Source organism: Rattus rattus, chromosome 11 (genome assembly GCF_011064425.1).
Source record: "Rattus rattus isolate New Zealand chromosome 11, Rrattus_CSIRO_v1, whole genome shotgun sequence".
Classification (NCBI taxonomy): Eukaryota; Metazoa; Chordata; class Mammalia; order Rodentia; family Muridae; genus Rattus; species Rattus rattus.
Window position 1 is genome coordinate 46684191 of NC_046164.1, and position 27605 is coordinate 46711795.

A 27605-nucleotide genomic window follows, 5' to 3' on the forward strand; every position below is an offset into this window, starting at 1 on the left:
CTAACATATGACTATGTGATACAATGGCAGTGCCTAGGTAATTGAACTGCTATGAATCCCTTTACCAAACACAGTTCAGAGTTGCTCATTACTGACAGGAGTGGAACAAGTAATGAGAAGTTTTCCCAGCTTGAGAGCATGTCTTGCAGATTATTGGACTAGTGCAGCAGTGTGGGAAGCAGGAAGTGTAGGCCAGTGTCTCATGACCAGACTGTATGCCACGTCTGGGCAATAATGTTGGCATGATCTGAGCCAGCCACGGGGAGGTTGGGCGATTAGAAGCTTGAGATTCTTAGTTATACTGAAGGCTTAATTTGGGCACCAGAAGCCTTAACAAGTAACCTTACACCATGAGCCCCAAACTTCCCTTAAAGTATGCTTTACCCCAGCCTCACACACATGCACAAATTCTGCTCGGAGTTCTGGTTTTAGAAGTGAACATAGACATGATGAGGTTCATTTAATGGCATACTGTACTAGAACGCTGAAGACAGCAGCAAGTGTAAATTCCAAGTCTTGTCATAAATTTTTAAGATTGTGAAATTATCAAAATGCATATGAATCAAGTTTTAATATTCTGTCTGGGTGGATGAAGCTGTCCATCGCACCATTTCTTTCTTTGGCTTCTCAGGCATGGTTCCACTAGTCTAAGAACTCTGTAACATTTGACATTGAATAAGCAATAGACCTATGAAAAAGCCCTAACAACCTTCTATACTTCCTAGAGAGTGGTTTGGTGTTTTTATTTCTCTTTGTTTGTTTTGTAAAATAGGATCTCTTTCTGAAGGAAAGATGACCATCTGTTGTTTCAGAACTCTATTTGGTTGAAACATCTGATTAAAGCATGTACACTATGCTTTTCCCTGTTTCATTTTCTGATATTGTTTGCATATTGAATGTATTCAAATATTTTCTGTAAGTTTATGGTTATACTTCTCATTTTTAACAGTATTTTCCCAAGTCCACAGAATCTTCAATCTTAGAATTTTAATTTGGATTGCGCTTTCTTTCATCTCACTTATGCAAAGAAAAGTCAGTCCATACTACTAGTTCACAAAAAAATTCTTACTTAACTTCTGGAGTATTTTTAAGGTTTAGATATTGTTGTGAGTCCAGCAATGACTCAATTTCCTTACTTTCTTGTATGAAATACATATTTGTTAATGTTTCAGTATTTTTTATTAAAATGAATGTTCGGGTTTTTAATCTATCAGAATTTTTTTTTTCTTATTTGTTTGTTGTTGGTTGCTTCTTTCTTTCCTTTTTTTTTTTTTTTTTTTTTTTTGAAAGGATCTCAATATTCATTTGTGGCCATAGTGGAACTTACTATGAAGACGTAGGTGACCTTGAGCAAACAGAGCTATTCCTGCTTCCTATGTCCACATTAAGTGTTTTGATTAATGGCATGTGCTACACATCTGGCAAAAAAGTTAAGTCTTGAAGTTTAAGCAGTTTTGTGTGTTTGTGTGTGTGTGTGTGTGTGTGTGTGTGTGTGTATTCTCAACTCTATTTGATTGATTATTTCAATAATCTTGGGATGAATAATACATGTTTCCATCACTATAACATTATAAGTCATTTAAAGATTTCTTTATTTATATGTTATTTACGATTAAAATTTATAGTTTAAAATATCTGGAGTTTTTAAAAATATCTCAGAAATTTGATGACAATTGAATTTATATATTGATATAGAAAAATAACATTTTAATAGATGGTCTCCTGAATCTAGTATTATCCTTTAATTTTTCTACTTTGAAATCTGTTTGTCACCATCGCACATAGCTATTCTTTATTAAATTTACCTTGTAAAATTATAAATGGCAACTCTATCTTGATGAAAGTACAAAGAGTGTTACGTGTTTGGCATATGATTCAATTTCTGTGATTTTTTTTTTTTGGTTCTTTTTTTCGGAGCTGGGGACCGAACCCAGGGCCTTGCGCTTCCTAGGCAAGCGCTCTACCACTGAGCTAAATCCCCAACCCCTCTGTGATATTTTTATTTGTATAAAGTTTTTGAAAATGTTTATCACATTTATTTTAGCATACACCCAAATATCTTTATTTAATGGAAATACAGCTTTGCCACATCCCCCTTTATGTTTCCTTCCTCTAATACTTCCCATACCCTCCCTTACCCCAACCAATGCCAGGTTTCACTCTGTTCCACTAAAACTCATGGCCTCTTTTTCCTTATTATATATAATCATTTTTCCTGGTCCAGGGTAATTGCAATTTTTGTACAATTCTTCAGTTTCATGATAGTCCCTAAATTTTAGGTACAGAAGTTATGTTGTGGATATCTGTGTTGACACGAGACATCCATAATAAGTTGATTTTTGTCTTATGACCACTTGTGGTTTTCTTTAGTAGTCTCCATCTGAAGCACATTTTTATTTCTCTATGAAGGTTGAGAGTTGATCTTTCCTCTGGATATGATGGTATATTTTAGAATTCAGTGAGAATTTATGCCAGACTAGAAAATTTTGGTACTATACTGTCCTGTAAAATCCATGATCTCACAAGCCCAGGTAGTTGACTATGTTTCAAGTGTAAGGCATGATTCCCCATCAGCTGATTGGAGTTTCAGTTCAATTAGATAGGAGTTTGCTACCAAGATATGAGTGTCACTATTGTACTTTCAAAAATATTTGGCCATGCAGGCATTTGTAGTTCAAAGGTACAGTGATTAAATTAAAATTGACCTGAAGACTAATATATTTTAATACTTGCTTCCATTAGGTTTAAGAGTTTGGGAAGAGATGGAGCAAAGTGGGGAAGAGATGGAGCAAAGCACTTTGCTGACTGAGATGAAAATTTCAAATAGATGTCTTGGGGCACTGCAGTGCCGAATCTAGTGTGGGGAAAAAGAAACCATTTTATTATAATTTTACCACAACAACTGTGTGTCTAATACTATAATTCTTATGTCTAAGTTAACACTGAAGTTTTTGAACACATAAACACAGTTAATATTTTATCTTCTGTCTTTGAACCTATAGTATATCATTCTTTCTTTTTATGATGTTTATTTAATGATTTATAACATAAAGGAATGTATTCTTAAATTGCAAATCTGTTCCAATATCTGCTTTCTATCTCAACATAAATTAACTCATGAAAAGTGAAGACAGCAGCGTTGTAATTGAAATATTCATGTCACAGAGAGCTCTAATTTCCCCCGTCAATAAAGGCTCAATAATTACAAGGATAAATTTAGGAATTCTTATGGAATCATCATTAGGAATCACAAAATCATCATTTTGTCTATATAGCATCACTATAAGAAAGTACATCTTCAACGATCGGCAGAAAATCTGCCCAACAGTGTGGGATAATATCCAGGGAATATAATATTTATTTCACAATGACTAGAAAAGCATATCAATAGAAGGAATCAATTGCTGGAGTCCTTATCTGATGCGTTCAGTAACCAAGAACAGAGATGTGAAGTCGGTGAAAAGAAGGATTCTGACCACTTGTCTGTCATTCAAGCAAGTGGCCCCAAACAACTCAAGCAGTCTTTGTTTATACAGAATTTCAGAATATTCAAACACATTCAGTTTCAGATTATCCTTTAATCATTATCCAAGAATGTCAACAAGTACCTATTAAATTCATTTTAAGATCACTTATTTCCTTGTAGTCAGTGATTAATATTTTCCATATCTAACCAATATAATATTACAATCCAAATGATTATGTCTAAGCTATGCCATACCTAAATATTGCCACTCAAATGATTTAAATACTGTATTGCAATCCAAATGATTATATCTAGCCAGGCAAATCTGATTTGTGCACAGGCTATCAGGAGACAATGCAGTTTCAAAGTAAAAGACAATTAGAATCCAAGCAGACTTTTAACAGAAATATAACCTTTGTATTTTATGACCTACTAATTCAATATGCTCACAATGCATATTTTATGCCAAAATCTGTTTTATTTTACAATATGGACCTACTCTATACAACTTTTCTATAAAACTCAAAAACTAACAATACTTTTCCATCAACTCATCCTGTTTCTTTCTTTTATATAACCTCCTTGCCCAAGGCACAGATGGATTTATCCAACTTCTATTTCTTTCAAGAGCATAGGAAATTTTATTTACTAACTTAGTCTAAGAATGAACTCCTTTGTCTGGAGAGCATTTTTAATGTTTATATATTTTTATGTGACGTAGAGTTAATGCTTTTTCCTGCCTCCCTTTAATTCCTCTAATCCTTTCAACTACATTTCTTTTAACTCTTCTCACATTCGTCCTCACTTTCAAGTTGATAGTCTCTTTTCCTTTGTTTCTTATTTGTGTGTGTGTCTGTGTGTGTGTGTGTGTGTCCGCACGCATTATACTGATGATCAAACCCAAACTCCATTTCTGCTATTGGTGTGTATATTCTTTCAAGATTGACCACACTTCATTGGAAAAGGATAAATTTCCCTCTTTAAGTAATCGATAGTAATCTCAAGCTCTAGATGTAGAGGAGAAGTCCAGCCATTTAAAATTTCTAGTATTTTTCATTAGATTCTCCATGAAAGAGTAGGTTTGGTTTTTTGTTTGTTTGTTTGTTTGTTTGTCTTTTGTTTTCTTGTTTTGTGTTGTTGTTGTTTTTATTTTCCTTCAGCCATTTCTAAGAGAGTCTGTTACACAAGATATATTTTAGTATTCTGGTTCTTGTAATCTTTTGATCCCCTCTTTCACCATGAACTGTTAATTGCTCCTGTATTTTTCTTGATCAATGACTCTCTGCATTGTTTCCATTTATAAGTTTTTGTCGTGGTAAAGAGAGACTATTCTGATGTGAGATGGTAGCTAACTTTATCAATGGGCATAAGGATATTTAGAATAATGTGAGCAATGAAATAATGAAATGCTGTCTTCAACTCCAGGGAAAGGAAGGTCAATTTATAAGGAGAAAAGAGAGGAGGAATAAATAATATCAAAGCTATTTGATAGAACTTCAATAAGTCATATCATATATATTTACCAAAATAATACACAAATGGAGACTCATAGATGTGTCTTTGTATAAATGAATGTTTAAAAATGGATGCTAAATGACTTGAGCAGTCAATTCTTCCCACAAAATCCGTAGACTAACCAAAACCCTACAGCCATGCACAAGAAATCTTGATCTGGATCTGAATAAAAGTTTCTTTCCTGTGGAGTTAGGCTTCTATAGTTTCAGAAAATACTATGTAATCTGTGAATAGAAAGAAGCAATTAAACAATCCTACCCAGGTTTAACTCCTTTGAACAACACAGCTAGGTATATATGTAAAGGTTTAATGAGCAGCACATGTCTGTGATAACACACAGAAAAAGGAGATATAGGGCTAAAAACATAGCCATTTTCCTGGATCTAATGAAGTTACGGACCTTAAAAAAGATTATCTACTATTACCACTCTACTACACCAGCATAAATCTTTATTACATTACAATTATTTAAAACAGAGTAAGACACAAAGATGTTGGGAGTTGTTCTCCCAAAGACAGACACATTTTTAAAACTTTGCTCTGCTTGAGCACATGTTTATTTTGTTTCTTGGTATACACACACACACACACACACACACACACACACACACACACAACACACACAACACACACACAACACACACAACACACGCACACAACACATGCACACACACACAACACACCCACACCACACACACACAACACACACACACATATATATCAGAATATATATATATTTAGAAACTATAGAAGCTAGACTCCATAGGAAAGAAACTTTTATATAGATCCAGATCAAGACTTAAAAGATTTAAAGATTTCTTGTGCATGACTGTGGGGTTTTGTTTAGTCTATGGATGTTGTGGGAAGAATTGTGTGCTCAAGTGGTTTAACATTCATTTTTAAACTTTCGTTTACACAGAGACACATCCCTGAGTCTGTATTTGTGTATTATTTGGTAAATATATATAACATGACTTATTGAAGTTCTATCAAACAACTTGGAGATATTTATATATATATATATATATATATGCCTAGTCATGTCATATCTAAAATGGAAATTTTAATATTAAAATTATGCTCTATAGTCTTTTAATGTGCTAAAGAATTGAAAATAGAGACAGTGGTTTTTATTAATTTTAAGAAGGAAAAGTTGTTTAATGATAAAAGACATAATTAAGAGCAAATATGTTGCAGTCAAAATGACTAGCAACCTATAGAAATCAATATTGGTCCACACTAACAAAACTTAAACTTTCCATTTTGCAGTAATAAACTAGTTCTAGATTTAATTGTTGTTTGTTTCACTTGAATATTTGAATGTATATGTATAAGAGAATTCTATCTCATCAGATGTAGCTGTTTTACATAGGCACACATAAATGTCTCAAGGGAATAAATAATGTGACTAGGAAAAATGACTCTAGTAGGATAAATTTCTGCTAATCAGGAATACTATGCCATTGTAAAGACAAATTTTCTCCAAAACACTGCAGTATATTCTATCTAAAAAGGAAAAAAATTGAGTTGAATAAGAATATAGTCACCACTCATTTTTACTCCATTGAATTTTGGAATTGATTTATGGCAATCGGAGCAATTGGCCAATTTTAAGGGAAATTATTTCAAACAGTGTTCTCTGTAATTTTGAAGTTACTATCATTCCTAGAGGTTACTGCACCATTGATAACTGATATTTTTCTCAGAGACGGTCAATTGGAAATAAACAATTTGAACTTCACTTTATTTCAGTGATGTCAGGAACAATGAGAGAGATATTCATCTCCTTGGCAGGCTCCATAGAAACATGCTTTTAGGAAATACTGGTTTTATATCTGCACTGCATAATGGTAATATGTACTCAAGAATAATCTGTTTGGAAGACTATTGTATTATAATCTCAATCCTCTGGAGAGTTATTTAATCAAAATAGCTCTACTTAAGTTCCCCACAAGAGAAGATATATAAAAGAAAAAGTCAAAAGATCAAGGAGAGACAAAGGGTTGGTAATCACGATACTAAAAGTAATTCAGTGCTTTAGGGCATGGTAATTTTTTTCTTAAACACAAGGTGAAAAAAATCTCAGAGAAGTCAGGAATATCAGAGCTACAACTGAGATGTCGATGAATGACAAAGTAAATTCTCAAACTCATGAACAACTAAACACCTAGGTTAAATGTGTTAAATCAAAATGCAAATCCTAATCACACTGTTTTCCTTAATAATCAGTGTTACTGAAACCCTAATTAGTAGCATTTGAACACTGAAACCCTTGTGGATTGCATTTTTTTGTCTTAACTCTTCTTAAACATATAACTTCATGTAGACTTTCTAGTAATTGTAAATGCTGAAGTGTAGAGATATTCATGATTTCCCACAAGTTAAATAACATAATGTCCTTGCATAATAAATCAGGTGTAGAGGAATGCATTCTTATCTTACTATGGAAATCTATGGTAATTACCTTATTAATGAGTAGTATGTGTTTAATCAACATGCCTAATTATCTTAAACTTTGATTATTGAGGTTAAAACAATATAGGAAACACTGAATGTTCTAGTGACTTTTATTCCTATTTGGTGTGTGTGTGTGTGTGTGTGTGTGTGTGTGTGTGTGTGTGTAGATGCATTAATATGGTAGCTTTTCTTCCAAACTTTAATCCCAAGTCCTTATTTTGCCAAAACTCATAAATAAAATCAACAGCCTTGTCCTTGATTTTGCTGTTGCTGTTATTGGTATCATGTGTGTCTGTTTTGATATTTCCATATCATTCTAATTTAATATATACAACTATAAAGCTGTAAATATTTCATGATTCATTTCAATGGATGTAAAAACATTTTGTTGGATATCTCTGTCTCCAGATTTATCTATTGTAGATAGATAAGCTTTTGTAAAGCCTAATATTGTAGATAGATTAGACATTGTAATGGATTAGTTTTCTACAGATAGTCAATAGTTTATAATAAAAATATTTTATTTTTGAAAATATAGATATTTGAATATGTATTTCCATGTAATCTTTAATACATAATATTTTTTGCTTGTCTTTACCTAATATGATTGGCAGCTATTCTCTAATATTTTGCTTTACATATAATCAAATACCTACAAGCAAACCCATCAGTCAATAACCACCTCTCTATCATGAGTTAATGCTTTCCTCTCTTCTTCTGACATTGTCCTAGAATAATCCTATGCTCATGGACTCTGTTTTTGTTTATTTGGATTTAGTTTGTGTTTTTTGAGTAGGATCCTGGCTGACATGAACACAAAATACAAACCGGGCTGATCTCAACATTGTTGGCAATACCTCAGTTTCTGTATCTCTGTTCTTTGTATGGTTTGAGTGGCACATAACACCATCATGCTTGTCTACTGATATTTATATTACCAAAGCTCATGGGCTAGACAGACTGCTTTAAGAACCAGGTAATCCTGAGTGAAGTAACCCAATCACAGAAAAACACACATGGTATGCATTCACTGATAAGTGGATATTAGCCCAAAAGCTTGAATTACCCAAGACGAAATGCACAGACCACATGGAACTCAAGAAGGATGACCAAAATGTGGATGCTTCACTCCTTCTTATAAAGGGGAACAAAAATATCTATAGGAGGGAATAGAGAGGCAAAGTTTAGAGTAGAGACTAAAGGAACTGCCATTCAGAGCCTACCCCACATGTGGCTCATATATATACAAGCACCAAAACTAGATAAGATGGATGAAGCTAAAAAATGCATGCTGGCAGGAACTGGATATAGATCGCTCCTGAGAGACACAGACAGATGTCAAATACAGAGGCAAATGCTAGCAGCATGCCACTGAATTGAGAATGGAAACTTCGTTGGAGGAATTAGTGAAAGGACTGAAAGAGCTGATGGAGTTTGCAACCCCATAAGAACAACAATGCCAACCAACCAGAGCTCCCAGGAACTAAACCACTACCCAAAGACTATACATGGACTGACCCATGGCTGCAACTGGGTATGTAGCAGAGAATAGCCTTGCTGGGCACCAGTGCAGGAAGCCCTTGGTCCTGACAAAAGTTGAAGCCCAGTGTAGGTATTGTCGGGTAGGGTAGGGGAATGGATTGGGTGGGGAATGCCTATAAAATGAGAGGGGAGGGTTAGGGGAGCTGATGGACAGAAAACCGAAAGGGAGTAACATTTGAAATGTAAAAATGAAATACCCAATTTAAAAAAAAAAATGGAAAGAAAAGAAAAGAAGGAAGGAAGGAAGGAAGGAAAGAAAGAAAGAAAGAAAGAAAGAAAGAAAGAAAGAAAGAAAGAAAGAAAGAAAGAAAGAAAGAGAGAAAGAAAGAGCAAGCCAGGTAATAAAAAGGGACTCTACGTCTGACATACAGTATAGAAGGTGAGGAAGATATAAGACTGAATTTGTATTCAGACCTCCATGTTCATATTGAAGTACACACACACACACACACACACACACACACACACACACACACACACACTTCTGAGACATGAATGTGCATAACCTAAAGTATACATTTTATGCCTTATACAACATACATGCATAAACATCATACACACATAAGTTTAAAAAATAAGCTTCATGAAAAATGATTTTGGAAGAAAGCAAAATTTCCCTTTCCAGGAAGACCATATTACAACCAATATTAATAAATATATTGTCATTTTAAAGGAAAAGGTAGGCAAATATATTTAGTATTCTATAATAAAAATGGGAAGATTCTTTTTAAACTATTTCAATCAATTTGATAAAGTCTATTTTGTTTGTAAAAAAAAAATGGGAAGATTCCCTAATTTTTGATGCGTATTAGCTGTATGTCTAATGTTCTCCACATTCTTCAGCTTTTACTGCATTACTTTAGTGAAATTTGAAGAGACAGTCTTACCTGGGTCCACTATGCTTATCTATTTGAGATTTACATAAAGCTGTATATTAAAAGAATTAAGTTGTCTAATTCTGTTTAATTCAGTTGTCTTTTTTCTGTATAAAAAGCTGATCTCCCTGGTAGAGACAGTTAAGTTCCTTAAATATTTCAATTCCTTCTGAAAATCAACTCAACACACTGTAATTTTGACACAGAACATGGGAACACCTGTCCAAAGGCTATAGTAGATTCAGGATGTGAAGAATCAGAATCTAAAACTTAGTGGGAGGACTGACAGTATCACTAGAAGCATGCGTAATGGAACTCTTGGCCTCTTCTCTACCATGGTGTTTCATTGGTGATTGTCCTCTTCGGGATGTCCCTGTTAGACTGTAATTATTAATTACTTCTGTATTTTTTCTACTGGTTATCTTCTCAGCATTCTATGGCTGGCTAAAAAAAATATGGTGAGATTTTTTTTTTACTAATGCATAAAATGTATGAAGTTATTTAAATCATAGAAGTGGATGCTGCTGACTTTTTTCAATTGAAAAGAGACCCTTTCTTTAGGGTGGCTCCGTGGCTCAATGAATACCACATTAGACTATACGAAAATATAGTCTTCTTTCATATAATACATCTTTTTAAAAAATAGATTTATGCATTTATATCCCCAAAACTGCCCCCTCTCAATAGCCCTTCCCAGGGATTTTTGCCAGCACTCCTCCTTTTTTCTCTGAGATAATCCTCCCATATCTTCTCACCCTGCTGCATCAAGTATCTGACAGATTAGATACATCCTCCCCACAGAGGCCAGTTAGGTCAGCCCTCCTGGGACCTCAGACCAACCAATGTTCTTTGGTTAGTAGCTCAGCCTGTGTGAGTTCCCAGGCATTCAGGTTAGTTGAAGTTGTTGGTCTTCCAGTGTCTAACTCTTCAAGAGGGGATCCCACATCTATAACCAATATATGGCTGTGGATTTCCCCATCTGTTTCAAGTTAGCTGCTGGGTAGAGCCTTTCAGAAGTCAGCCGTGCTTGGCTCCTCTCTGCAAGATCAACATAGCGTCACTAATAGTCGGGAATTTGTGCCTTCCCACGGGATTGGTCTTAAGTAGGATCTGTTACTAGTCAGCCCTTCCTTAAGTCTCTGTTCCATCTTTTGCCCTGCATTAATTTTTTTAGATAGGACCAAGTTAGTGTTGAAAATGTTGTAGGTAGGTTGGTGAACCAGCCTTCACTGGAGGTTCTGGCTGGCTACTGTCGGTGATTCCATATCTCTACTGTTAGGGATTTTGGCGAAGGTCAGCAACATTGACTCCTAGGAGCCTTCCACCCTCCCAGGTCCCTGGGAGTTCCTAGAGATTCCTCCCAACCTCCACTTCCCTGCAGCTGCACATTTCCATTTATTCTCCTGGACTTTTGGGCCTTCTTCAACATAAAACAAGATACACTAAACCTAATACAAGAGGAAGTGGGAAATAGCCTTGAATGCATTGCCACAGAAGAAAATTTCCTGAACAGAACTCTAGTGGCTCAGGCTGTAAGCTCAACAATTGAAAAAACTGGGGCCCTATAAAACTGAAAATCTTCTGCAAGGCATAGGACACTGTCAATAGGACAAAACAACAGCTTGTGGATAGAGAAATATGTTCAACAACCCAACATTCCAACAAAAGGTTAATATCCAACATATATAAATAACTCAAGAAGTTAGACTCCAAAAAAACAAATAACCCTCTGCTTCTCCTACCCTCTTCCCTAAACCAAACTACCATTAATTTTCTTTTCAGAGAAGAGCAAGCGTTCAAGAGATGACAACCAAGTATGACAAAATGGGATCCAATAGGCAAAAATACTCATAAATAAATTGAGAAAGAATAACATAAAGGAATTCTAAATTTAATAACTCAGTAAATTATACATGACAAATTAAATGTATTAGTAGTTAGAATTCTAAAAATGTGAAATTCAAGTTAGTTTTCAATTTCAGGAGATGAATATATAAAAACATTTTTACTAAGTAGAGAATTTAAATACTTCTTTGTATGAAGTAAAAGGAAGCTAGCTTTAAAAGAAGCTGAACATCCCATGTCACACATTAATAAAATACAGAAAGGAGGTAAGGTAAATTAGAAATGGACAACTTATACCAAGATAGTAAATTCATATATATATATATATGAATATATATATATGAATATATGTGATATATAGACAAACATATACACACACATACACACACACACACACACACACACACGGGTGGGAGAGAGAGAGAGAGAGAGAGAGAGAGAGAGAGAGAGAGAGAGAGGCCTACGACTTTCCCTCTGCACTCCCCTCTTTCACATTACTATCCTGCCTTATTTGAAGAATCGTATTTCATTTCCCAAATCCTTCTATCTGATTTGAGTTAGTGTTGTCTTGCTTCTGTTGATAACATATAAAAGAAATTGCAATAATTCATTTCAAAGCTATATGCCAAGAACTTTAATGATTCCTACTTGCCATTTTTTTCTCTCTTTAACTTACTCTTAAAGCAAACCTAGATTAGTTGCTGGAGAATGAAATAGGACAGGGAGCTAAGGTCAGCAATGCAGGTAAGACCTCTCATGAAGATGAGACAAGCAAAGATCGAGCCATCCTGTAGCCTGCTGGCAATCCCATATGAACAAACAATTGTTGATCTGTCAAGTGAGACCAGATGTCCCCAAAACACTCAGAGACTGGAAAGAACTTACTATTTTAATTATATTTGCTGTTGCAACAGGAATAGAAAATTTCCCCTATTGACTCATGTGTTCAAATGCTTGGTTCTTAAAGAGTGGCATAATTAAGAGATGTGACTTTGTTGGAATAGGTGGGGTATTGTTGATGGAAATATGTCACTGTGGGACTACACTTTGGGCTCTCGTATGTGCAGGCTACACCAGTTGTGACTCTGATTTTCCATCTGTTTTCTGTTGATCAAGATATAGAACTCTTAGCTCCTTCTCCAGTACAGTGTCTATCTGCGTGCTGTCATGCTTCCTCCTATGATGATAATGGACTGGACTTCTGAAACTGCAATTCAACCTAAACGAGAAAAGAAGAGTTCCTATAGTCATGATGAGACTTCACTGCAATAGAAACCCTAACTAGAACATGTACTTTGCAGCTTGGGTTTACAAAAAAGTATTTTACTAATAGATAATGGTTGAAGAAGACTTCAAATTAGTACACAATGAACTCAATATAATAGATTTTATAAAGTTCAGTCTGTATTCATGGATGAAAATATCTCTATAATATACAATAGCATGAATAATCTCTATTATCAGAAGTCACTGAAAAGTCATTCATACCTACACAATTTTAATATGTACATACTGCCAATAAGCTCTTAGTTTGCTATCTCAATCACCTCTGTTAGCTTGTATATTGATTATACTCATAATGTGCTGTATTATATTTTTCAGAGCCTGAATCTATTTTGTTGATTCAAGGGTGACTAAAAATGCTATGTCCCATTGTACATCTTATACTCTGAACTCTCTGAACTCCCCATCTATGATGTCAGAACAGTTGTCATTTTTCTGTGCTTGTTTTGTAGCATGTTGTTCATCCTGCTATTCATTTCTTTCATGTATGTAGTATAAAATTACAGATCATTTGTAAAACACAGACTTTTACTAGCTGACTTTAAAGAGGGAACTTTAATGAATAATAAATTGAATAGTAAATAGACACAAATGTATGACAGTCTCTCTTTAGAAATTAAGAGATGGTTCATGGGAAAGCAAAATGGAAATACTTAGTGCAATGCTTAATGTCCCTAAGAAAGAAGGTCAAAATAGGAGGTTAAGTGGAAGGCTCATCATACATACATTATTTATGGGAAGATTCTTTGCAGATTTTGCTGAAAAGACAACATACCATCAACTGTCTCCAAGAAAAGCAAATGGAGAATTGAGAGTCCAGCTTCAATAATACTGAAAGCGGCAGGTGACATGTATCAAGTTGGAACTCCAGATGCTGGTTCTGTGAATGATGCAAAAGGTTTTACTCTCTAAATATGGATTATGTCTCTCATATACTACTGTTATTTAAATTTGGTTTTTGTGGTACAGTAACCACAACCAGCAGAAAATAATTATGTTTCACTTCTTCGACAGATATTTGAAACTTGGTATTACATTTTAATATTTGCTGGAACCTTGTTACTTCACGTAAATTATGTGACTATAGCTCCCTCTGATTTACTCTTCATTCAATGTAAAAGTAATGATAAAAAACTAACACTTATAAGGTGGATACAAAGATAGTAGTAGTGACTCTATTACATAAAGCTAAATATTATTTTTGGGTGAATACTATTGATGTTGCTCATTGTTTATTTTCTAATGTATCTAGTTAGAAAGAAGTATTTTCTTAACTATTCTAATTAAAAAATTTGTTCTTTAATGTAATATCATCAATGAATTTTTATTTTTATTTGTTCACTTTATTTGATTTAAAGTGTTCCTCTACTTTTAGCATTATCACTAAAGAATAAAAATAATTAATATGAAGTATATCCTTTTCCTCTTCATCCTTAGATGTCATTGAAAGTATGGCAGGAAAACACAGCCTTTCAACAGGATATCTTCAAACAAAAATTGTTCTTTGGCTACAGTGAAATAAAGCTAAAATATGTTTAAGTAAAGATGTGTATTCATCTGCTGGAATAGTTTTTAAAATAAGTTTTTAATTTAAATATATCTCTACCTCTTCTCCTACCCCCATTTCTCCTTCCAGCCTATCCAAATAACTTCCTTAATATTTCCTGCAGGTTCCGACCACTCTCAAGTTATTTGCCACTGTTTTTTTATTATTACAGCTACACACATACACACACACACACACACACACACATATACATACATATATATATTTATATTTATATATATATAAATATTTGTGAGTCAGTTTTTGTTTTTATGTACATATGGTTTCATGATGAACCAGTCTACCTTGAACAACTGGTAAATTGATTCATCGCTGAGAAAAAGCTAAATTTCCTGAGGGGAAATTTCTTCCTGGCAAATGTCTTGTTTTCAATCACAAAAATCATTATGTTATGATTTCAAAGTTTAAAACCATTTTACACTTTCAACACTAGCTTCTCAACTGCCCTGGTTTCAACTTCTAAAAAGCCACTGTCAGCTATTAGAAGCATTGTGAGTCAGTCTAGGGCTAGTGTTATAAATCGGGTGTCCAGAAGATCTCATTTACTGTATCGGTAATCTGTCAGAAAAGACGTTGCAAGGCAGGGTATGAATTCTGTTCTTGAAGACCTGTGGTTAGCAGTAAATCCCCTGGAATACTCCCTCTAAACTCTACTCATTTTAAAATATCATCCCCATCTTTTCCTTTATGCTTTTTTAAACTTATATAATGATAACAAATTATGTTTAGAGGTTTTAAAGTTCCTTGTCCTGTTTTTATCATATGGGCATCAGCACTGTAGTAACATCCTGTAACATCCTATCTCTTGCTTAGTGCACTAAAGTGAACATCCTAAACATAAAGCTCATGCTTCCAAACACAACACCATGCTCCGTACTTGGATGCATAGGGTCTTTTTACTCTCCTATTTTAGAGAGCTTCTGAGAGGTCATCGAATTTATACAGTAAACCAGCAGATATGCTGTAATAGCATCTATGTTAGGTACTCATCATGTCTGTCATGCTAGTTAGCTCCATTCTCTTCTTCAGGATGAATGAGTTTCTAAAGCATAAATTGTAAACTTTTCATTCTCATTCATAATCACCACCACCCCTCAAAAGATTTTAGCCCTATAGACTAATTCTTTCTATATATTAATATATTATATTATATATATCACACACATAATTTTTCCAACTGAATTGAATTATGGTTGCTCACGTGAACATCAATGTGTGTTGGGTTACTTACTGGATTTAGGGCAATTGTCAGAGTGCTGTGCCACTGCAGGAAATGATATCTCCTTATCAAGACCAAAGTACCTCACTGAGGGGGCATGCCTTATGAGCACATTCCTCAATACATAATTAAATGGCACTAATCGCCATCTTATATGACACATGAATTGAGTTCATCAGTGTAAATTTGTGTCTGATTGAGAAGGCAGTGTTGCAACACTCCTCTCCGAATGTGTACACATATGAAGGAAGTTCTGACGCTTACCTGATTAATGCCTCATAAGAAGGGAAGATATTGACCATGTACTATTATGATTTTAATGGAAAAAGTATCAGAGTTCTTAGAGGAGCATAGTCTCTTAATATGATAAACAAATAATTTATAAACTTAAAATTTCTAAATTTTAAACTCATAAGTTTAAAATTAGGCTATATTATTAATTACTACTAATGATTATTGAAATAAAGAAATGATACTATTCAAGACATTTAATTACAATTGTTAAATGATTTTTATTAATAGTGCATGATAATTTTAAAAATAAAGTTTCTCTAAATTTTTAGTTTTTGGCATGATTGTATAATAAATTGTAAAAACTATATAGCTAGAGAAATAGCTCAGAAATTAAGAGCTGCTTTAATAAAGAACTAGTACTTCAGTTCCAAGAACTGCCACTGGAAATCTGACATCTGCAGATACCTGCACACATCTGCCCCATTGATGCGCACGAATGCACACACACACACACACACACACACACACACACACACAGACACTCACACACAACACACACACACACACAAACACACACACACATACAAAGAGAGGGGGAGAGAGAAGGAGAGAGAGGGGGGACTTATGTAAATGAAAACCAAAGTACATCTTTAAAAGTGTGAAATTTCAAATTTACATTTGTCATATATCTATCCATTGGATTTTAAATAAATAAAAGAAAGAACAGTTAGAAACTAACTGAAATCAATGACTATTCTACTTCAAACAGAGAAAAAGAAAGGAAGAAAGGGAGAAACAGAGAGAGGGGGGAGAGGGAGAGAGGGAGAGAGAAATCAATCCTGTAAGAATCAGAACTCTATAGAAAGCATACTTTGAAGTATGTTCTATGAGGACAAGAGATAAACATTTTTTTGTTTGTTTAGGATCCATTTGTCTTGAGGTGACTTTGAAAGTTTTATAAAGGCAATCTCTTTTTGTGTCTTTTAAGTTATTTTTTTCTGTACATTTGAAAGTCTAATGATGCAGCACAGCTTCTATAACAATTTCCCTTTTCATCATGGGGCAACACATTTAATCCTCTAAACAATAGAAACTCCATCAAAATTCAAACAAACAAACAAGAAGTATAGTTTAAGACATCCTCAAACTTTTTTACTTGAAAGAAGTTGAAAGCAGTGGGCTGGACATTATGAAACTTGCCCAGTTTCTTGTAAAATTATATCATTCAACTTATTGAAATATCAATGTACATGGATCAAAAATTAAATTAAAGATCAAAGCAAAATAAAAGTATACTCTCATTATAAAAGACACTGATTCTTCTGCAAAGATTTGAAAAGCAAATGTGATGACAGTAACATCACATTCTCCATCAGTGCCACAAGATCTCATATTTTGGAAGAAAGTTGGTACTGTTGAATAAAGTGTATGTAGTTTAAATTACTGATAATTATAGACACTACTCCTAGTGACTGAGAAATTATATTTGCTTATAGTGAGGACCTGAGCACAATGAGCTGGAAGAACAACCTATTTCTATCTTACATATTCTCTACCAAACTTAATCTCACTTTTCCATCATATAATTATGGATTCTATTCACAAGAACCTGTATTATACCAGGAATCTAAGAGAGACAGAGTACTTCTTGTCCTTAAATATTGGCCAAAGTCTTTAAAGAAAAGAAATAAACAGAACCCCAACATTCTACTACTGGCAATTGGTAAAGGATATAAAACCAAAAATAGTTATCTTAGTGTTATCCAAGAATTTATAAAGATTATAATTCATTTTCGCATAGCATGTAAGTGGACAAATAATATTGATAATTTAGTGAACATCTGAAGAGTAAAGGAATGTCATAGGAGGCAAGAGTAAAACACTTGTAAATTGAAAGTAATGCATTTACACAAAACGAAGTATCATATAAAAACCAGAAACTAAATTTTCAAATTTTTTCTGGACTACCTTAAAAAATCAAATCATGAACATATTAAAGCATCTTTGGAATTGTTATAATAACTTCTTAGCAACCTCAAATAGTTGGTGATTATCATTTTTATGTTTTAAAGGCATAAAAACCATAAGGAGCACAGTCTACACAAGATGTTTTAATACCGAAGATGAAATCCATAAAGTCTTTCATTGATCCTTAAGACTGATGACTCACAGTTCTTTAGTTTGGCCTTAACCCCTGGGTTTCTAACCACTGCCTACCACGTTATATTAAAAGACAATACTAATTACAGTAATATGCATTACATGAATCTCCTGTGATCAGTGGTCACTGGAGAAATGAATTTATAGTCAGCGTGATAACCATTCATTAACCCCTGCATCAGGACTGAATTCCATACCATTATATTTCACATATAAAAATAAATGATGTCATGTGTTTTTCACATATAAAACCACTCCACGATGCATGAGTTAATACCAAAAATGAGATCCTCACTCTGGTAGAACACCAACGATATTCAACAGTTCTATTAAGACCAAGAAAAAATAATGACGCTTTGTGTAGTGGCTGAACTATACCTATAATCACTGCACTTGGGTGATGAAAATAGGAAGACAAGACATCCAAAATCTTCTTCAAATACATAATAAATTCCAGAATATCTTGGATTACATTGCTTAATCAACAACACAATGAATTGTGAGAAATTGTCAATGTTGATTTGGGAAGGGCAAAATAAACCATAAATGCACCCTCCTAGAACATTTTATGCACTCCTTCCTGCCTCCCTGCCCTGGCATTCCCCTACACTGGGATATTAAGCCTTTGCAAGACCAAGTACCTCTCCTCCTATTGATGCCAGACAAGACCATACCCTGCTACATATGCAGCTGGCGCTATGGGTCCCTCCATGTAAACTCTTTGGTTGGTGGTTTAGTCACTAGGAGTTCTGAGATGTCTGGTCAGTTGATACTGTTGTTCTTCCTATGGAGTTGCAAACTCCTTCAGCTCCTTCAACCCTTTCTCTATCTCCTCCACTGGGGACCCTGTTCTCAGTCCAATAGTTGGCTGAGAACATTTGTCTCTGTGTTTGTTAGAGTCTGCCAGAGCATCTCAGGAGACAGCTATATTAGGATCCTGTCAGCATGCACTTCTTTGGCATCCCCAACAGTGTCTGTGTCCGGTTTGGTGAATGTATATGGGGTGGATTTCCAAGTGGGGCAGTCTCTGGATGGCCTTTCCTTCAGTCTTTGCTCCACACTTTGTCTCCATATTTCCTCCTGTGAGCATTTTGTTTCTCCTTCTAAGAATGACTGAAGCACCCACACTGTGGTCTTCCTTCTTCTTGGGCTTCATGTGGTCTGTGAATTGTATCTTCGGGTATTCTGAGCTTTGGGGCTAATATCCACTTATCAATGAGTGCATACAAGTGAGTACATATCAGGATGATATTTTCTAGTTCCATCCATTTGCCTAAGAATTCACATTGAGGGAGCGAGAGGAGACAAGAGGGGAGAGCAGTTGAGAGAACATGGAGGCAGATGTTAAGATTTCTCTATGCACATTTACAGGTTGTTATGAATATTCTTAAGGGATGGATGTGTACAGGGCTTTGTATGTCTAGGTGGGGGCAATTATATCATCAATTGGATAGAGATTATTCTGTTGTGTGTTCTTTCATGCGGTGATTTAAGTTTATGGCAATTTAAGTTTAAGAGAGTATGTGGCAGAGGAGAGAGAGGGGGAAACAAGAGAGGAGAGAGAGGGGAGAAGCCATGGCAGGTGATGTTAAGAGTCTGCTCTGTGTATTTACAGGTTGTTATCATTGTTCTTAAGGGATGGATGGTACCGGGCTTTGTATGTTTAAGTGGGCAATTATATCTTATCAATTGGTCAAAGATTATTGTGTTGTGTGTTCTTTTATGTGAGGGTTTGAGTGTAGGAAAGCGAGCGGCTGGGATGTGTTTCCGCCAAGATATCTAGCAGATACCTTGGGGCACTGTGGTGTGGACCTAGCAGGGTAAAAGACAACTATACCTTTTTATTTTTATATTTATACAACAACAGATGGTGAACCAATGTTGGGTCAAGAATCCACTAGTAATCCCTAAGAGTTCAGAGAAAGTTTTTATTTTCTAAGTAAGAGGAGGCTGGTGCCATATTAAGTCATGTGATATCTTAAGCACGGGAATTCAAACAAAGAAAGGGGAAGCTGCCTGGGCTGGCAGGCTGTAGGTCCCCTGCTGTGTGATATTTTGGGCTAAAGTCCTGGTTTGATATGTTGCTTATTGATATTGGAATTGATAGAAAGTATTTGGTTTGTCTTATGAATTACCCTGCTAAAGGCCATATGGCTCGTTGATGCTGGCTAGCGAGGGTTTGTGGTTACTTTTGATATTTACCACAACAAGAAGCTCGAATTCTCTTAACGTGGACTCCACAGGAATTTTGGGTTTATTTCCTGACTTCATAGAGTACAAAAGTCTATAATTGTTTAGCTTACTTCCTTTTTAAAAAAATTTAGTCTTCATGATGGGTGTGACTTTAAGTTTCATGGTTATATTATTACTCTGGGAGAGAGTGCAAGATACAAGCTTTTCTGGTTTCAGACTAAGGAACACAGTATTTTGGGAGAAAGATTTTGTCTTTGTGTTTTTAAAAAGTGTGGTTAGGCTTTGGAAACCTCACAGAGTCATACTGATCAGATTTGATAGAAGTAGACCGCCTGAAAAATTTATTCAGGAGAAACAAACAAAAAGATATCTCTATTCTAAACTTTTGTCTTGAGAGTTGTATTTTACAGAGTGTGCCTACTTGGAATCCTGGTCTCAAGGACTTTCAGCTGGGTCCAGTCAGGACACGTCGGCTACAGCATTTGCTTCATTCTTCCTACCCTCTACCCCCAAGGATATCTCAACGCCCCATGTACAGCTTGAAGAAGTTATAGAGGAGTCGTCACCCCAATTCCCTGGACTTTAGGGGGCTGAAAGTGGTTATTTTAAAGTTGTTTTTATGAGGAATTTAGAAATGGTAATTTAACAGGAAGGAATTAACTAGATTGAATTGTACAGTCATAATCTCATTTGGTAACTAAGCTTAAATCATATCTTTGTTTGGGTATAGAATTTATTTGTTAAAAGAGATTAAAAGTACAAGGTTTAGAGCCAGTCCTTCTATTGATGTCATTACAAACTTCTGAGTTGATTACACATGTGAGTTAATGGCCAAATAGCAAACATATTACTGACGTTGTGAGAGTGCTTTCAAGATATTATTAAGATATAAAGACAACAGTACAGATTGTCTTGTATAGGTAGATGGTTTTCAAAAACGTCAGAAATCCACAAAATTAGAGATTTAAAGTTATTTATCTTTTGTTGAGACCTATCTGCTCTGAACAGTTCCCCTTTGGTGGATTTAACAAAGAATTTGAACATCTCTACATCCAGGTGAGGCAATACTTTGTGGCTAGGCAGCCACTGGACAAAACTGCCTGTTTCATCTACAGACTAATACTGTCCAGAAAAGGACAAATTATGCAGAATAGTTGACTGATAAACCCTGCCAAGACAGGGTGATCAGTACCTCAAAATCTGCATTTCAAGAGTCTGTCAGTTGGTTTTGGGCCAGAAGGCTGAAGACTTGTGCTCACATGTTGCTAACAGGGGATTGTGCTAGTGGAGGTTTGTCTCTACAACATCTCAGTTCTAGAAGCCGTGTTAGGCTTCCTTTGTGTATAGAAATTTGGTCATTCTCAGATTTCTGACAGGGTTGAAGACATAGTGTCATAGCCCATCAGGCTGTTTAACTCTATACATATTTTATTGGATAGTTATCAGATAGTATACAAGCTAGCCAAGATATAATATAGATTTTAAACCTTTCTTAAGCTGGAATGAATAACTAAGTGTTCTGTTTAACTGATATAGTGATGGACTGGGTGTTGAGAATATCATATGCTTTATAAATTGTAAAATGGTAATAATTGCACTCAAATTATATATAAGTGAAAAGGCTTTTTAACTGGAAAAAAGGGGAAAAAAGAATTCACATTGAGGTTGAAGTGGAACATATTTTAAACAAACTAAGACATGTAAAATTTATGTTTCTTCTTTTACAAATTCTTCCTTTAAAGAAAAAAGAAATCTACTTAAATCTTTATTTTGAATCATATATTTGAGTTTCCAAAGAATCATAATAATGGAATTACTTTTATATTTCATGTGTATATCTAAATAGAAGTGCTTTACAGAGGTATACTACTATAAAACTATTTAAAATCAAAGGAATATGGTTTGGACTATTTATATTTCTAATCAAATCAGTAGCTTTGATCCTGCCGAGTCTAATTTTCCTTGGTAGCCCTGGAAAGGACCCTTTGGAATAGCTTATCTGTGTCATGTAGTCCTGACTTCCCATTACATTACAAGTTACTTCAAATTTTAGATTCATATTTTAATGGGAAATTTTCAGCATACATACTAGAGCAGTCAAATTATTGCATTGAATACCAAATTATTCTATTACCATATTCATATCAATAAATTATCTTATTTTTTCAAACCAAATCATTTTCAATTAATCGCTCATCAGAACATTCAGGTGTGTTTTGTCATTACTGTGTTAGATTTGCCACTGGATTCTCCAGTTCCACTATATTTTTCTCATCTTTGCATTTTACCTTTCTTTGGAAATATCATACATGGGATAGAACAAAGTTCTGGAGGTGAGGGTATCAAACACTGTAAATATAAAATTATTTCCAAGGTAGCAGTATCTTACAGACACAACAGAACTCACCCATGTATGAACTCATAGAAACTGTGGCAATACACACAAGAACCACACTGATTCACAAAAGATACAATACTACCACTTACAATTAGAATTGGACACAATGTCTCATCCATAATCAACCAAGGAGTCTTTTGCAGTTGACCCCTGGTGTAAAACTGAGTGACACAGTTCAAGGCTAATGCCATATTCAAGACTACTTGATCAACACAAGACACATTCCATGGTTTTTACTAATTTTTGCTGTGCATTTTCTCTTGTTTTTTTTGTTTTTGTGTGTACTTTCTCTTTTTGTTCTGAGATATTTTTGAAGGGGAGAGAGAAAGAGAACACAAAGATTGGGAAAGATAAATATCATATAGTATATAAAAATAAATAAAATTAAATATTTATAACTATAAAATTGTCAAATTTAATTAAAGAATTTTTAAAATATCAAATAGTTCAAAACAATAAACTAATAAAACTTTTATCCACCACTATGTATCTTCTATAAGCAATTAAATAACTTCAGACTTACAGGAAGAAGCATCCCAGACATATTTTGACACTGTTTAGTAAATATAATTTTTTGCTACAATCCCTTATTCTTTGTAACGTGTTTAGCAAAATTCTATTTTCATATTGCATGGAAATGTTCTCGCAAACTTCCAACATTCAAACTTTGTTCACATTTGTACAATTTCATGTACAGGACAAATATACCCATTTCTATATAATAAAGTAATTTTAAAACGAAATATATATTTAAGATGAAAATTATTTAGTCATTCATTATGCTATTCAAAGTTCACCTTATGTTAAATATCCTGTAAATATCAAAAATTCATACACTCTTCTAGAGGAAGCAAGAATATAAATTTTTGATCTGAAAACAGAGTATCATTCCAGTAATTTTATGTAATATTTTTACATATTGTAATTTTTTTAAAATGATCCCTAGACATTTAATAAGTAAAGACTTACTTCATTGAATTTTATAATCCATGGAGAAGTAGATTCTGATTATTTGTATTGAGGGTTCTAAATATGCTTGAATTGGATCCAAAATATTTTTAAACCAACAAATGAAAGAGAGTAAGAATAGTCAATGGAGAAAGGATAGTCTAACCAGTGCCAGTGAAGTGAAATATGCAAGCATGATAATGAAATAAACTTGCATCTCTAATCAACTGAAAAAAAATTACCTCAACATGGATTAAGGATCTAAGAAGCCATATGCCATGTATGCAAAAAAAAAAAAAAGCATATAGGGAGGGAGACTATAATTATCAAAATGTTTAAGAGAGCATAAAACAGTATAGCAGATTGTAATGATTTGTATGTATATGGTTGGACCAAGGAATGGCACTATTAGAAGGTGTGGCCCTGTTGTAGTAGGTGTGGTCTTGTTGGAGTAGGTGTGTTACTGTAACTGTGAGATTGAAGACCCTGATCCTAGCTGCCTGGAAGTCAGTGTTCTGCTAGCAGCCTTCAGATGAAAATAAAGAACTCTCAACTCCTCCTGTACCATGCCTGCTTAGATTCTGCCATGTCCCTGCCTTGATGCTGATGAATGGGACCTCTGAACCTATAAACCATCCCCAATTAAATATTGCCCCTCTAAGAGTTGCCTTGGTCATGGTGTTTCTTCACAGCAGTAAAACCCTAACTAAGAGTCAAATATACTCACTCTCTCCAATCATCAATGAAATTCACATCAAAACTACAGTGCAGTACTGCATTATCCCAGTTAAAGTGACTCTTTTTTTGATAAGATTAGAAATAAGAGATATGATAAGGCAATAAAGAAACTATAAAATCCTCAAAAAAAACCTTGAATATATACTGGATATATAATTTAGGATTATCTTTTCTTAATTGGAGAAAAGAATGTTGAAAAATATCTGCATTTTCATATTTATGGTAGCACTATTTACAATAGACAAGATATGGAATGATGTAATATATGGAATAACAGTAGAATATATTACAATGTGAAAAATACACATTGAAATATTACTCAGCCCTAAAATTTGAGATCCTGAAATATTCATGACATATAGAACCAGGAGATATTATCAAATTTAGGATAAGCGAATTTCAGAAGCATTAGTGCTGCATGATTTTGTTCCGAGTGGACACATGGGAATAGGGATTAAAGTACATATTTTCATATTTATACATGTAACAATAATATGTGTGTAACAACAATAATCAAGGAGAAGAGGCTATCAATTAGTGAGTAAAGGGAGGAATATGGATAAGTGTTTAGGAAGTATAGCGCAATTCTGAGATGCCAGAGTGGGTAAATTTGTTTGAATTTTAATTTGTAAATAACATGAATAATTATGACTACTTATTGCAGTTATTTTGGAGTGTTTCAAATGCAAATGAGAGACATGATTGTACTTTTTACTTATCTGTTAATGACATGAGCCTGAACTAGATGGCTGTGGCTTGTTCTTGCTGAAATTACTTCTTTTAAGAAACACAAGTACAACTTTTAGTTAGAGTTAACTTAAAGGGGAACCAATCATTTATTTAACATTTGAAATAGTAACAGTAATTATGACATCACATACTTCTATAAATGTTTATAGACATTTATACCTCAAAGATTAGCTACTTAAATCAAATTTCCTTGTTATATTAAGTAATTTAGTTTTTATATTATGCTAGATTTTTTGACTGTTTAATTTTTTATGTATTTATATTTTATATATCTATTGCTATATATAAATATGTTTATATTTACATGTTTAATATATTTAAGTATAAATATTTATTTGTACATTTATAATTTTATATCATTTTGCTCTATGCTTCAGCCCATTACATTTAAATTATGGCTTGCTATTTACTGTTTTTATGGTATTACTAAATGTGTGAATACGAGGTAACTCTTTTCTTTCTTTTTGTTTATATTATGTCCAATTCATTTTTGTTGTTTATTTATTCATCTCTCAGACAATACATCCTGACAATATTTTCCCCTCCCTCCTTTCCTCCCACCTCCCTCTATGCCTCCTTTTTATCCCAGACCTACCATCTCTTGTTTCTTCTTCTTCATAAAAGCAGGCCGCCTAGAGACCACAGTCAAAGAGGACAAAAGAGAGTGCAATAAGAAAGGGTAAAAGCCCTCATATCAAACCTAGACAAGACAACCTAATAGGAGGAAAAGTCTCAAGAGTAAACAAAATTAAAAGAAATACCTGCCCAAGTTTTTTGAGTTCCACAGAAAGACCAAGCTAACAGCTGTCACAAACATTCAGAGGACCTGGTGCAGAACCTTGCCATTTCACTCTTTTACTTGTAAGCCCAGATTAGTTGTTTTGGTGGGCCATGTCTTCTTGGTGACTTCATCCCCTCTGACTCCTAACAATGTTCTCTCCACTTCTGCGGGGTTCCCCGTCTCCAAGTGGAAGTGTCTTACGGATTCCTCCAATTAGAATTTCTCTATATAATGTCTGGTTGTGGGTCCCCGCACCTACTTCCATCTGCTACTAGAGGAAGTGTCTCTAAGACTGGATAAGAAATCTTATCTGGTATATTAGGAGAGTGAAGTATAATTAGGATTCATTTCATTGTTTTTATAGGGAGGGGGTAATGGAATATTTGATTTGATCCTAGGTCTCTGAGCTATCCAGTTTCCAGTTCCTGGCCATCCAGACATGGGCTCCCTCTTGTGACATGGGCATCAAATTAAATAAAACATAGATTGGCCACTCACACACAAGTTCTCTGTCACTATTGCCCAAGCACATCTTGGAGCTTGTAGTCAGAAGGTTTGTGGCTGCAATGGTATCACACATAGATTCCAGGAAGTTTCTACTACAGAGTGATTCCATCCTTACCCTCTATGTTCCCTCTATAGCAACCTCTTCCTGTATTTTCTTCTCTACTCCTTTCTTCCTCCCATCACTCCTCTCCTGATCCCTTCACCTTGAGTCCCTTCCTCTCCCTAGTTCACCAACAAAACTTATTCTACTTCTTTGCAGAGAGATCCATTCAACACGTTAGATTCCTCCAATTTACCTAACCATTTTTAGTCTATTGATTATCCTTTGAATATCATTTACCTTGTATCTAATATCAACTTAAAAGTGAATCTATATCCTATTTGTCTTTCTTGACCTGGGTTACCTCACTCAGGATAACTTGGATGTTTTTCTAGTTCTCTTTGCAAGCAAAATTCATGATGCCATTTTTAACAGCTGAGTAATACTGTGTTAGGTAAATAAAAAACATTCTGTATCCGTTCTTCAGTTGAGGGACATCTAGGTTTTTTCCAGTTCCCAGCTATTTTGAATAAAGCAACAATGAACATATTTAGTCAAATGTCTTCTCGTTAAGATGGAACATCTTTTTGGTCTATGCCTAAGAGTGTCATAGCTGAACATGACATAGATCAGTTCCCAAGTTATTGAAGGACAACCATATTGAATTCCATAGTGACTGTATAAGTATGCAGTCCAGCCAACAATGTTAGAGTGTTCCCCTGGTTCTGCATCCTCACTAACAAGAGCTTTCACTTGGGGGTTTGATTTTCCCCATTCTTACAGGTGTAAGATGCAATCTGTCTGTCTCTCTCTGTCTCTGTCTCTGTCTCTGTCTCTGTCTCTGTCTCTCTCTCTCTCTCTCTCTCTCTCTCACACACACACACAAACACACACACACACAAACACACACTCACACACATGCATGCATGTGCACATGCATTTTCCTAATGACTAAGGATGTCGAACATTTTTATTAGATTTTTTAAAATTAAATTTCAAATGTTATCCACTTCCCCAGTTGCCTGCCCATAAAGTCCCTATCCAATACCCCTCCCCGTTTTTCTATGAGTTTGTTCCCCCACGCAT